A 10,519-nucleotide genomic window follows, 5' to 3' on the forward strand; every position below is an offset into this window, starting at 1 on the left:
TGTTGTGACCAATATGTTCACCAGATGTACTCTAAAAACCGATTGACATGTATTGTGGGTTGACTACCTAAAATAATACTGTCGATAAAAGAGATAAACCCTGGCAGCTATGGATTTAGTGCCCTATAGATGAACATCAGAAGCTATGGCCTTAGTGCCTGTTGAATAAACCCTGACAGCGATGGACTTCGTGCCTATTCCTTAGGACAATCATTAGGAATGAATGAGTGAATGATAGATGATTCTTAGGGTAGATCCTTAAGAAATAATGAAGATAATGAGGATGAGTAATTGACTTAATTGTTTGATGATGAAACATAATAACTTTATTATTGTGAGTTGAAAACCCTATGTACTCACCAGGTTTCCCAACCTGACCCACTCATTTTATTTGTATCACAGGTATCGATACGAAGCATTACACTGAGATATTAAAGGAGATGTAAATCACTAGTGTAAATGAATGTAAGGTTCGTTTATGCTTAGGTTTTTGTATTGATGATGACATCCCAAAGTTTTAATATAAACAAAAATACATTTCTTCGGAAATGCTTTGATAATATATTTATCATGTTTTCTGGGAACAAATTCCGCAATATTATTCTTTAAAAATGAATACTCTGATTTTCAAATAAGCATAAATAAAGTTTTTAAAATGATCGTGAATTTGGGGATGTCACAGTTGGTATCAGAGCATTAGTTTAAGCGAACTAGGAATAATGATTTATTTCTATACTTAAACTTAGAATGCTAAGCGATGATCGTGAGGAGTGTGTCTAATATGTTTTAGGTAGTACACCTGAATAGACACAAACACTAGCTTATTTAGGGGAGATGCCTAAAATACTTTTATGTTCTAAATGATTTGTGATGCTTTATGATGCTATCGTTTGATCGGATCTATGGTCTGTTGCCGACCGGTTCTGGAAACTTTATATGTTCAGACTTCTAAACGTTTAATTACGGTATTAGAACTGGCATGTAACTTTTTGAAAAGATAAGGAGATTTATACGTCTATCGTAAATAAAGCTTTCCTATCTAAATTCTCGTCATTGCACATCGAACGTATGATTTGGTGCATAGATCGACATGGTGGGAACTCGAAGCGGATTTGGGAATGCTAATGGAAATGCTAACGGTAATCAGCAGCCTGTGATTGAGCGTGCACCAGAAGTAGCGGCTGCACCCGAGCCAATCACTGTGGCAGGAGTACAAGCAATGATTCAAATGATGTTGGATCGTTAGATGGAAGAGACAAGGCGTCTACTTCAACAAAATAGGGATGAACCTACTGTTCCTGTTGAACAGCCTGAACTGAATGAAGGTTAGTCAGAATAAGGAAACTATAGTAGAACCGTTGGCCAAGACGAAGGGATTGAAAGAAATGGATGCAAATACAAAGACTTCACGACTTGAAAACGATCAAATTTTACTGGGAAAGAATATCCAATCAGAGTTATGGACTGGATCTCTGAAATGGAGCTAGCTTTCATAACGTGTGGTTGCAATGGCAAGCTACAAACCACTTATGCAGTGCGTCAGCTTAGAGGTGGTGTTGTTCGCTGGTGGAACACCTTGGGGAAGACCATAAGACCTAATGAGCCACTACAACTGACATAGGCAGAGTTCTTGGTCTACTTTAAACGCAAGTTCTGCTCAGTCCAAAACATGCTGGAACTAGAAAATCAGTTTCTGACATTGAAGAAGGGCAACATGTCCATTGACGAGTATACCAATGCGTTCACAGACAAGATGGAGTTTGCTTCGCGCATCGTTCCTGACGAACTAACGAAAGTCGATAAGTACATGAAGCGAATACCATTGGAATATGCTCTGTTAGTACGCGAGACACCTACTCTTGAGGCGGCTATCTGGGCTGCTAAGTCTGTTGAGGAGGTGATCAAGAGTAGAGCCGCAAACAAGGTCGAAGTTGGCGAGAAGAGAAAGTTTGAAGGATCTTCAAGGTCCAACGAGAAGATCAAATTCTCGAAGTCTGGTTCGAAGAAGTTCGGATGAGGAGGAGTTGAAGCAATATGGTGTGATAAGAGCAAGAAGAAACACTTTGGAAAATGTGGCGAGGAGGTGACATGTTTCAAGTGTGGAAAGTCTGGGTATTAAACCAATGAGTGCACATTCAACAAGAAGGTGTGTTTCGGATGTAACGAAGAAGGGCATATTTCTAGGGACTGCACGAAGAAAAATGAAGCAGCAAGGCCAAAGGCACTACCAAAGCCAAAGGAAAGAGCATTCCAGATGATCCTCGACGAAGCAGGTGACCATGCAAGGAATCAGGATTGAGGATCTATATATCCATAGATCGGGATATGAAGTAGCCATATAGATAGTTTCATGTGGTGTAGCCTATTATAAGAGGCCTAGTGTAGGGTGAACTTGAACATCTATGTAATCGTTTCAAGAAATAATATAAACCTTAGTTATATTATCCGATGTGTTAAATGACTATGTGAAAATTCTTGTATGGTGACTTGGAAAACTGCGAGACAATACTTGGGACCAGTATAAGTAGGTGTGAACGGTAGTAGAGGCCTATACTACCGGAAGCACAGGACTCGCACTTGGATCAGGGAAAGTCACAAGTTTACCAAGAAGCTAGTAATTGATTTCGTTTTGTTCGTGTCTGTTGTTACCATCGTTTCGGTAATGACTAAGAGGATGATTATAATTCTGACCCTAGTGGTTATATCAAATCGAGTTCTGCTAAGATAAGTATTATACGTGGTTCAAAGAACCAAGTTCGATGTAGCATCCGACTTAACCCAGAAGATTGAAGTGAAAGATAATTGAAGCAATCAATAGAAGTATTGCGATCGTTGTTAAAGTAAGAAGCTTGTAGCTAGAAATGCTACATGCTAGAATGTGATTATATCACATCAGAACATGAAGGAAGGAAACTTCCATTTTCGAATTTGACTCTAAAAGACCTGAGACTAAGCGTTGCATAATACGATGAGAGGACAGAACTATATTAAGTTTGTTAAGAAGAATAAGGAGTATCCAATAAGGATTGATTTTTTAACTCGAAGGTTACAACTGAAAGTCCAACGCTAGATAGAGAGCGGGTGCAAGATTGAGCACCGCCTGCAGTCAAGAAGTCCAAGAGTTAGATACTCATTCGAAGGAACATAGGAGTTACGGTTATTACCTAGGATGAAAAGATAACATATGGATTCATTATGCAAGACTTGTTTTGTTGATGATTCCAGAACATAATCATCCTAAGGGGGAGATAATTTTAATGCCTGCAGATTCGGGCTAGTCAATTTAGAAACAATAAGCGATAAAAATGACATTTTAATAGAATATTATTTAGAATAAATAATCTTAACTAAGTTATAGTATATGTCACAAGGGTTCCGTACATATAAAGAACGTTGAAATCCGAGTTATAACGAAGAAGTTATGACCTGTTGAAGTTTTAAGGCAAAACCGACACGACACCGAGAATCGTTAAACCGAGAGTGTGCATAAAAAGAACGTCCAAATCTGACTTCATATGAGAAAGTTATGATTTTTCTAAGATTTAGTATAGCAGTATGCAGCCCGGAAATCGAATTTTAGATCGATCGATTTTTAGCCGACACAACCTAAATGACAATTGAAGATCTCATTAATAGGAGTTCAATGATAAAAAAACAGTCGAAAACGGAGTCCGTATGTAGAAGGTATGAATTTTACACGATCGTTAATAGTGTAATCTTCTCATACTATTAAATTTAAAATTGGTTAAGAATTACCCGATGGAGTCCAAAGGAAAGTTGTAGATCTTGTCAATACCTACGCGTGGATATAAAGAACGTCAAAAATGGAGTTCATATACAAAAGTTACGGATTTTAGAAGATAATTAGTTTTTGGAATAACTAGGAGGTGACACGTGGCGCGATCTGAGCCACTGCTTCCTCACCACGGCTTGGCACCAGATGATGACAACTGGCCACGAACGCCCATCGTTCAGCAAGGGAACACCCTGCATTCGCACCAGACTCAGCCGATAAATAGAGGCGCAAATCACCCCCAAAAACTCACACCTTTACTATTCTTTCTCTCTCAAACACCCCTCAGTCTCTCAACCAGTGTTAGAGGCGAGTCCCGGAGCGCCAGAAGGCTCCGAGAAGAATAGATTTTGGCTCGGAAGTTCTGCCCCCGCAGAGCCCAGTTCCTAGCCAAACCTCCTAGTAAGTGAGTTATGCTTACCCTACTTTAAGTATAGCTTGTGTTTAAGTTCAATATCGTTATTATGAACTTATAGACTATATATATATATATATATATATATATATATATATATATATATATATATATGTATAATATACAAAGTGTTATTATAATATCTTTTAACTACACGCGGTACGGGAAATCTGGTTTGAAGGGCCGCATAGGGTTGTTGGATTTCATAAGTGCTATATTGCCAAAATGGTCCTGCCCTCCAGTGTTTCATGTCTGACCCCTGTCTGTACGTAGTGGTAATTACCTATGGAATAGCTACGGAAAAGGCTTTCCATCAGAATTCCGTCACAAATCCGTAGGTAAATACCTACGGATTAGCTACGGATTTTTCTTATTTTTGTATTTTCGGGCGCCGAACGTAGTTTTTTCCGCTTCGTTTTTTTCACACATGTATTATACATTATTATCTATACTTTCAGCAACTTATAGCTATTAATATCGTTCATAAAGTCGTGTGCACCTTCGGGGTCCATAACTCGTTTCATTGTTTAACGTTGTAATGCTTACACTTTCACTAACAAGCTACTTTGTTTCTTTTAAATACATACACATGCACACATACATACCCATTTTGTTGTTTAACACTGTATTTCCTATTAATACATTCACATACGCATACACATACAACTAAGCATACACATACACATAAATACACACATATACATATAAGTTGTAACATCCATAAAAATCATGCCAATTTAAAACTTTTTAAAACATTTAAAAAGAAATAATTATTACAAATTGTTTCCAAAATGGTTTCATGTCAGAGTATCCCAGAAATCAAATCATAAAAACATAAGGAGGTGCACGATCATGCCTTCGCCTTCCCGCGATCATCTGAAGTACCTGAAACAAAATCAACAACTATAAGCCCGAAGCGTAGTGAGTTCCCCCAAAATACCAACGCCATACAAACCATAACAATATCATATAAACAACATGCATAATGAGCCATCATCCTGACTGAACCGCCTCTCAGGGCCTGCAACCTATCTGGACCGCTCTCCGAGCCATCGACACGTCTGGACCGCCTCGCAGGGCCTACAGCCTATCCAGACCGCTCGTTGGGCCTTCGGCCTGACTAGTACGCCCTTACCGGGTCTGCAGTCTATCCGGGCCACCTTGGGTATGTTGACACAAAGCACAAAGCAGGACCGCCTCAACCCAACCCCCAATCAAACAATCATGTGCACATAAATATCATTCGCTAGCTAGCATGTACAGGTAGTCATACAGATCTAACATATCACTATTCATAGCATCATCCTATATACCAGGATACCGATCTAACATATCACTAACATAGCATCATCCTATAACCAGGATACCGATCTAATAGATCACTAACATAGCATAATCCTATAACCAGGATATTGATCTAACAGATCACTAACATAGCATAATCCTATAAACAGGATACAAATCATAAAGGGTCGGCCTTAGTGCCTTAGACCCTGTTGATATAGTGAGAAGAACTCACCTCACAAGTAGCACTGGATGATAATGTCAAACTCCCAAGCGCAGCTCCACACTCGAACACCTACAATCATCATAGGACCAATTTCCATCAAGATCCAAATTACCAAAGTACCCTTAAAGTTAAACTTGGTCAAAGTCAAAGTCAACGGTCAAGGTCAACAATCCATGTTGACCCAACTCGTCGAGTGTAGCTTACTGGCTCGTCGAGTTCCTTCAGAACTCAAGAAATCGCGAAAACCCCAGTCGACTCGCCGAGTTTCCAGACAACTCGTTGAGTCCATGCAGTGTCCAGAATGTCGGGGAAAACCCTAACCAACTCGTCGAGTTATCTCACCAACTCGCCGAGTTCATGCAGAATCCAGAAAGCGGGAAACCCTCATCCAACTCGTCGAGTTGAATATGCAACTCGTCGAGTTGAATATGCAACTCGTCGAGTTCCTTAAGTCCTTTTCTCATTCAGACACTTTTAAGTGAAACCAAAGCTCCATACTGTAGATCTAGCATCCTAGGGTGTAGTTACCACATAAAGTTGCTAACTTTACGTGCATGCAAGGCTCCAAGAAGCTAAAACACTCATAACTAGCCTTAGAAGAAGATTTTGGACATGGAAGAGGGCCAAAGCTTCATAAAGCTTGAGGCTTTTTGTCTATAAGATCCTAGAGGATTCTAGATCTGAAACCATGCCCTTGTGACAAGCTCAAATCCGAAAGTGACTCCATTTTCCCCCAGAAATGACCATTTTCTTTCACAAGGGAAGATCTAAGCAATGAGAAGTCAAGGTAATGACTTTTTACCTTCAAATGAAAGCCAAGACGATGTAGTTGCTGGATCTACAAGCTCCTTCTCGTTCCAAGCTGCTCAACCTTCAAGCTTCTTCAACAAATGCACCAAAAACACACTTTTAGCCTCACACACACTCAAAACAGGGTTTAGATCGATTAGGGTTTGCTTCTGGCCGTCAAAAGGTGCTAAGGAGGCTGGAGGAAGGACTTAAGATCCTTTAAATAGGGTGCAAACCCTAAAAATTAGAGTTTTCACATCCAACTTCAACTCGTCGAGTTGGGTCCTCCAACTCGTCGAGTAGGTTTTAAATTTCACGCGGCCATATGAGATTCTACACGACGAGTTGTGTAACATCCTAAAAATCATGACCTAAAATTTCGTTTTGAATAATTAGTTTATTAAAACCATTTACTGAAAAGCAACATCAATATCATATCAACTCGTAACCCATAAGTCAAATGTCATAAAAACATGTCATGGAATAATAGTAATATCAGAGTACAATCCCAAGGACATCCTAGTGCGGAAATCGAGTGTGTGTGCGATGCGCTGCTACTGCGCCGTCTCCTTCCCCTTCGCTGAAGAGGTACCTGAAACAAAACTGAAACTGTAAGCACGAAGCTTAGTGAGTTCCCCCATCATACCACACACCATACAACAAGCATAATGTCGGGCAATTCTGGGGTGCCTGACCTACCCATGTTAAGTAGTTCTGGGGTGCTGACCTACCCATGTCAAGCACTTCTGGGGTGCTGACCTACCCATGTCAAGCAGTTCTGGGGTGCTGAACTACCCTTGTCAAGCAGTTCAGGGGTGCTGACATACCCTCCGGTTTGCCCTAACCGGCTACAGGGACTATTTCACCCCTACTACTACCACACAAAACATAGCATAAACATACCGTCAGGCATATCTGGGGTGCCGACCTACCCTTCGGTCCTAACGACTGAACTCGGGGACTACTCCCCTCCTCCTACCACATACAACATATCATGCTAGCACATAAACATATCAGGTAGTAGAAAGCCTAGATTATTATCACAGAGACAATCATCTATCAACAACTCCTACTGGTGGGCCGGCATTGTGGCCGTCGACCCACCTCTACTGGAAGGTAACTCACCTCGATGTCGTGTAGTGTCTGCACTGTCCTCGGTATTGAAATTAACTCTTCTCAACTCCTCAATCCCTACACAGCAACCTTTTTTTGAAATTACCATTTCATACTCATAACCCTTACAAGGGTCAATCTTAAGTCCAAGTCAAAGTCAAGGTCAAACCCTGGTCAAAGTCAACTTTGGTAAAAGTCAACATCTGGTTGACTAGACTCGTCGAGTTGGTCCACCAACTTGTCGAGTCCCCACGTCCACGAAATGCTACAACCCCGTTCCTACTTGTCGATTCTAGCAAGAGCTCAACGAGTTCGCTTCAACAAAACATCGAGACCTTCTTCAACTGACTCGCCGAGTTCATCCTTGAACTCGTCGAGTTCATCTTCATCCGTATGAAGGTGTTTAGTCTATGACTCGCCAAGTTCTCCTTGTACTTATCGAGTCCGTCTTCATGTGGTTGGGACATTGCCTTGAACTCGCCGAGTTCCTCCTTGAACTCGTCGAGTCCTTCGATCTTCAAGTCCATAACAAACCCCAACAGGCTGAGTTTTCCTTCAATTCGACCGAAGACCATTTCCAGAAGACGTTTGGGGGAAACTGCGACCCGACTCGCCGAGTCACCTAAGCGACTCGCCGAGTCCCTCTTTGTCCAAAACTATACAGTCGATTTTAATCGGCCTTAATGCATCCAAACCATAGATCTGACCTCCTAGGGTCCATATTATACGTAAAGTTCCAATCTTGATGTCCATGCATGAGGTATTTGGCCCAAATGGCTCTAGAATGAAGTCTACAAGATGCATGGGGTGCTTATGGCAATAAAGTTGGCACCTTTATGCCATAAGAACCCCCAATGGTTCCAGATATGAAGCTATACCCTCAATGAACCACAAAATTCCGAGTATGGCACAATTAAGGCTTAGAAAAGGTAGAAATGAACCCTAACTAGAGATCTAAGAGATAGATGGTCAAGGTTTCAGCTTTATAACTCAAGTGAGCTGGAAATGGGGCACAACCTCTGGATCTACTAGCTTCCACTCGAACTTCCAAGCTCCTTCCTTCTCCAGCTTTACAATCACCACAAGCACAAAAAATGGATCAAGAACACTCAAACAAGGTTAGGGTTTTGATTTAGGGTTTCTCTGAGTTGGGAGGGACGATGGAGGCTGGGTTGAGACAAGATAAGTTGTTTAAATAGGGTGCAAACCCTAAATATTAGGGTTTCATCCAGACAGTCCTACTCGCCGAGTCGGGATCCCGACTCGTCGAGTAGGTCACTTAAAACCCGCGTCCAAAGTCTTGTCTACTCGACGAGTTGGGCATCCAACTCGCCGAGTACCAGTGTAAAGGATATAATTTTTAAATTTAAAATACATATAGGGAACCGGGCGTTACAAGTTGGGGACTCCCAACTCGTCGAGTAGGCTTTCTTAAGTGTATGAAATCCCTAAAATCTCATTTCTGGAAATCGGGGTCTTACATAAATACATATATAGATATACATTATTGTATGTATATGTATATGTGTATGTCTATGTGATTAAGACCCGTGTAGGAGAAAATGGAGAAATCACCATTTTCGTCTGCGACCCTATGCTCTATGCATAAATTTTGCCTGTAGGAAAATGGTTCTTCATTTAGCAAAGCTCTTTGGTAGAACTTGAAACTTTTGTGGTGTGATCTATACATGTGCGTCTTTTATGTTACAATTCACATCATTATGTGGCTTTTGCCTATGATTGGACATGCAATGATGACATCTCCTAAACATATGCAAACCTATGAAAAACTATGTTCCCATTAGTGCAACCCCAACTAATACTAACTGATACCAATAATAATAATGATAATTGTAATAATAATAATAATAATAATAATAATAATAATAATAATAAAGGAAATGAAAGGAAGTTGATATTGTATAAAAATATTTATGGAGGTCTTGCATGTGGATGTGGCATGCCCGACCTAGTGGTAAGATGAAAAACATATATGTTGCTTACCTGAGTTCGAATCTTGCCGTGTTTTTTTGATAATTTTTTTTGGTCCCGTCGCCTTTCCATAGGAATTCCCCAAATTAGTCGCTTCGTTCCCTCAAATATTTGGCTAGGTTTTGCTCTCCCACTTAATTATGTCCCGCCTCCCATCTCGCACACCTTTTCGCTTTCTCCCCTTCCACTCCATTCTAGGGTTTACGCCTCGTTCCTGAGTTTAACAAAAGAAAAGAAGAGAAGAGAAAAGAAAATCATGAGAGAAAAGAAGAGAAAAGAAAGGAACATAAAATTTTCTTTTGTGTTCCCGAGTTAGAGAGAAGTGGATGGAAAATGAATTATTTAGTTCGTTCTTTCCAAATCATCCCAAATCGGAAGGAAAGTTGGGAGGGAAAGTGATCCTCCCATTTCCCTTCACTTTCTTCCACTTCCCTCCTTTAATGAAACTCGGGAACACCAATTTTTTTTATTTTCTTCATATTTCCACCCATTTCCTTTCCTTTCTCTCGTTAAGTTGAACTCGGGAATGGGGTGTTAAAGCTGGAGCGTATCTCAGGTCGACCTCCGAAGACCTCTGCTCATCTCCTTCATATTTCACATTGACGATCTGCGTTCTCCTTGCGGTCACCTGTGCCGCCAGCGCTTGATCACAACCTTCCGCCATTGCCGCCGTTCTTCAGCCCTGCCCCTCCTCCAACGCCGCCTTCCTCCAACTCTGGTAAGCTCTGTGAACTTCGACTGAAACTAAACTATCTCATCTCTCTTGGTCCGATTTCTATTCCTTAATCTGTGAGAACAAGATCGATGCGCAGGGACAAGGTTTGAAAACTCAAACCTTGAGTGAATGCTTGAGATCAATGTCTGCTTGCTAATCAATGTACAAGTCGAGGCTGGAAAGACCAGTCAA

Source organism: Lactuca virosa, chromosome 3 (genome assembly GCF_052849685.1).
Source record: "Lactuca virosa cultivar CGN04683 chromosome 3, Lactuca_virosa_CGN04683_v6, whole genome shotgun sequence".
Taxonomy (NCBI): Eukaryota; Viridiplantae; Streptophyta; class Magnoliopsida; order Asterales; family Asteraceae; genus Lactuca; species Lactuca virosa.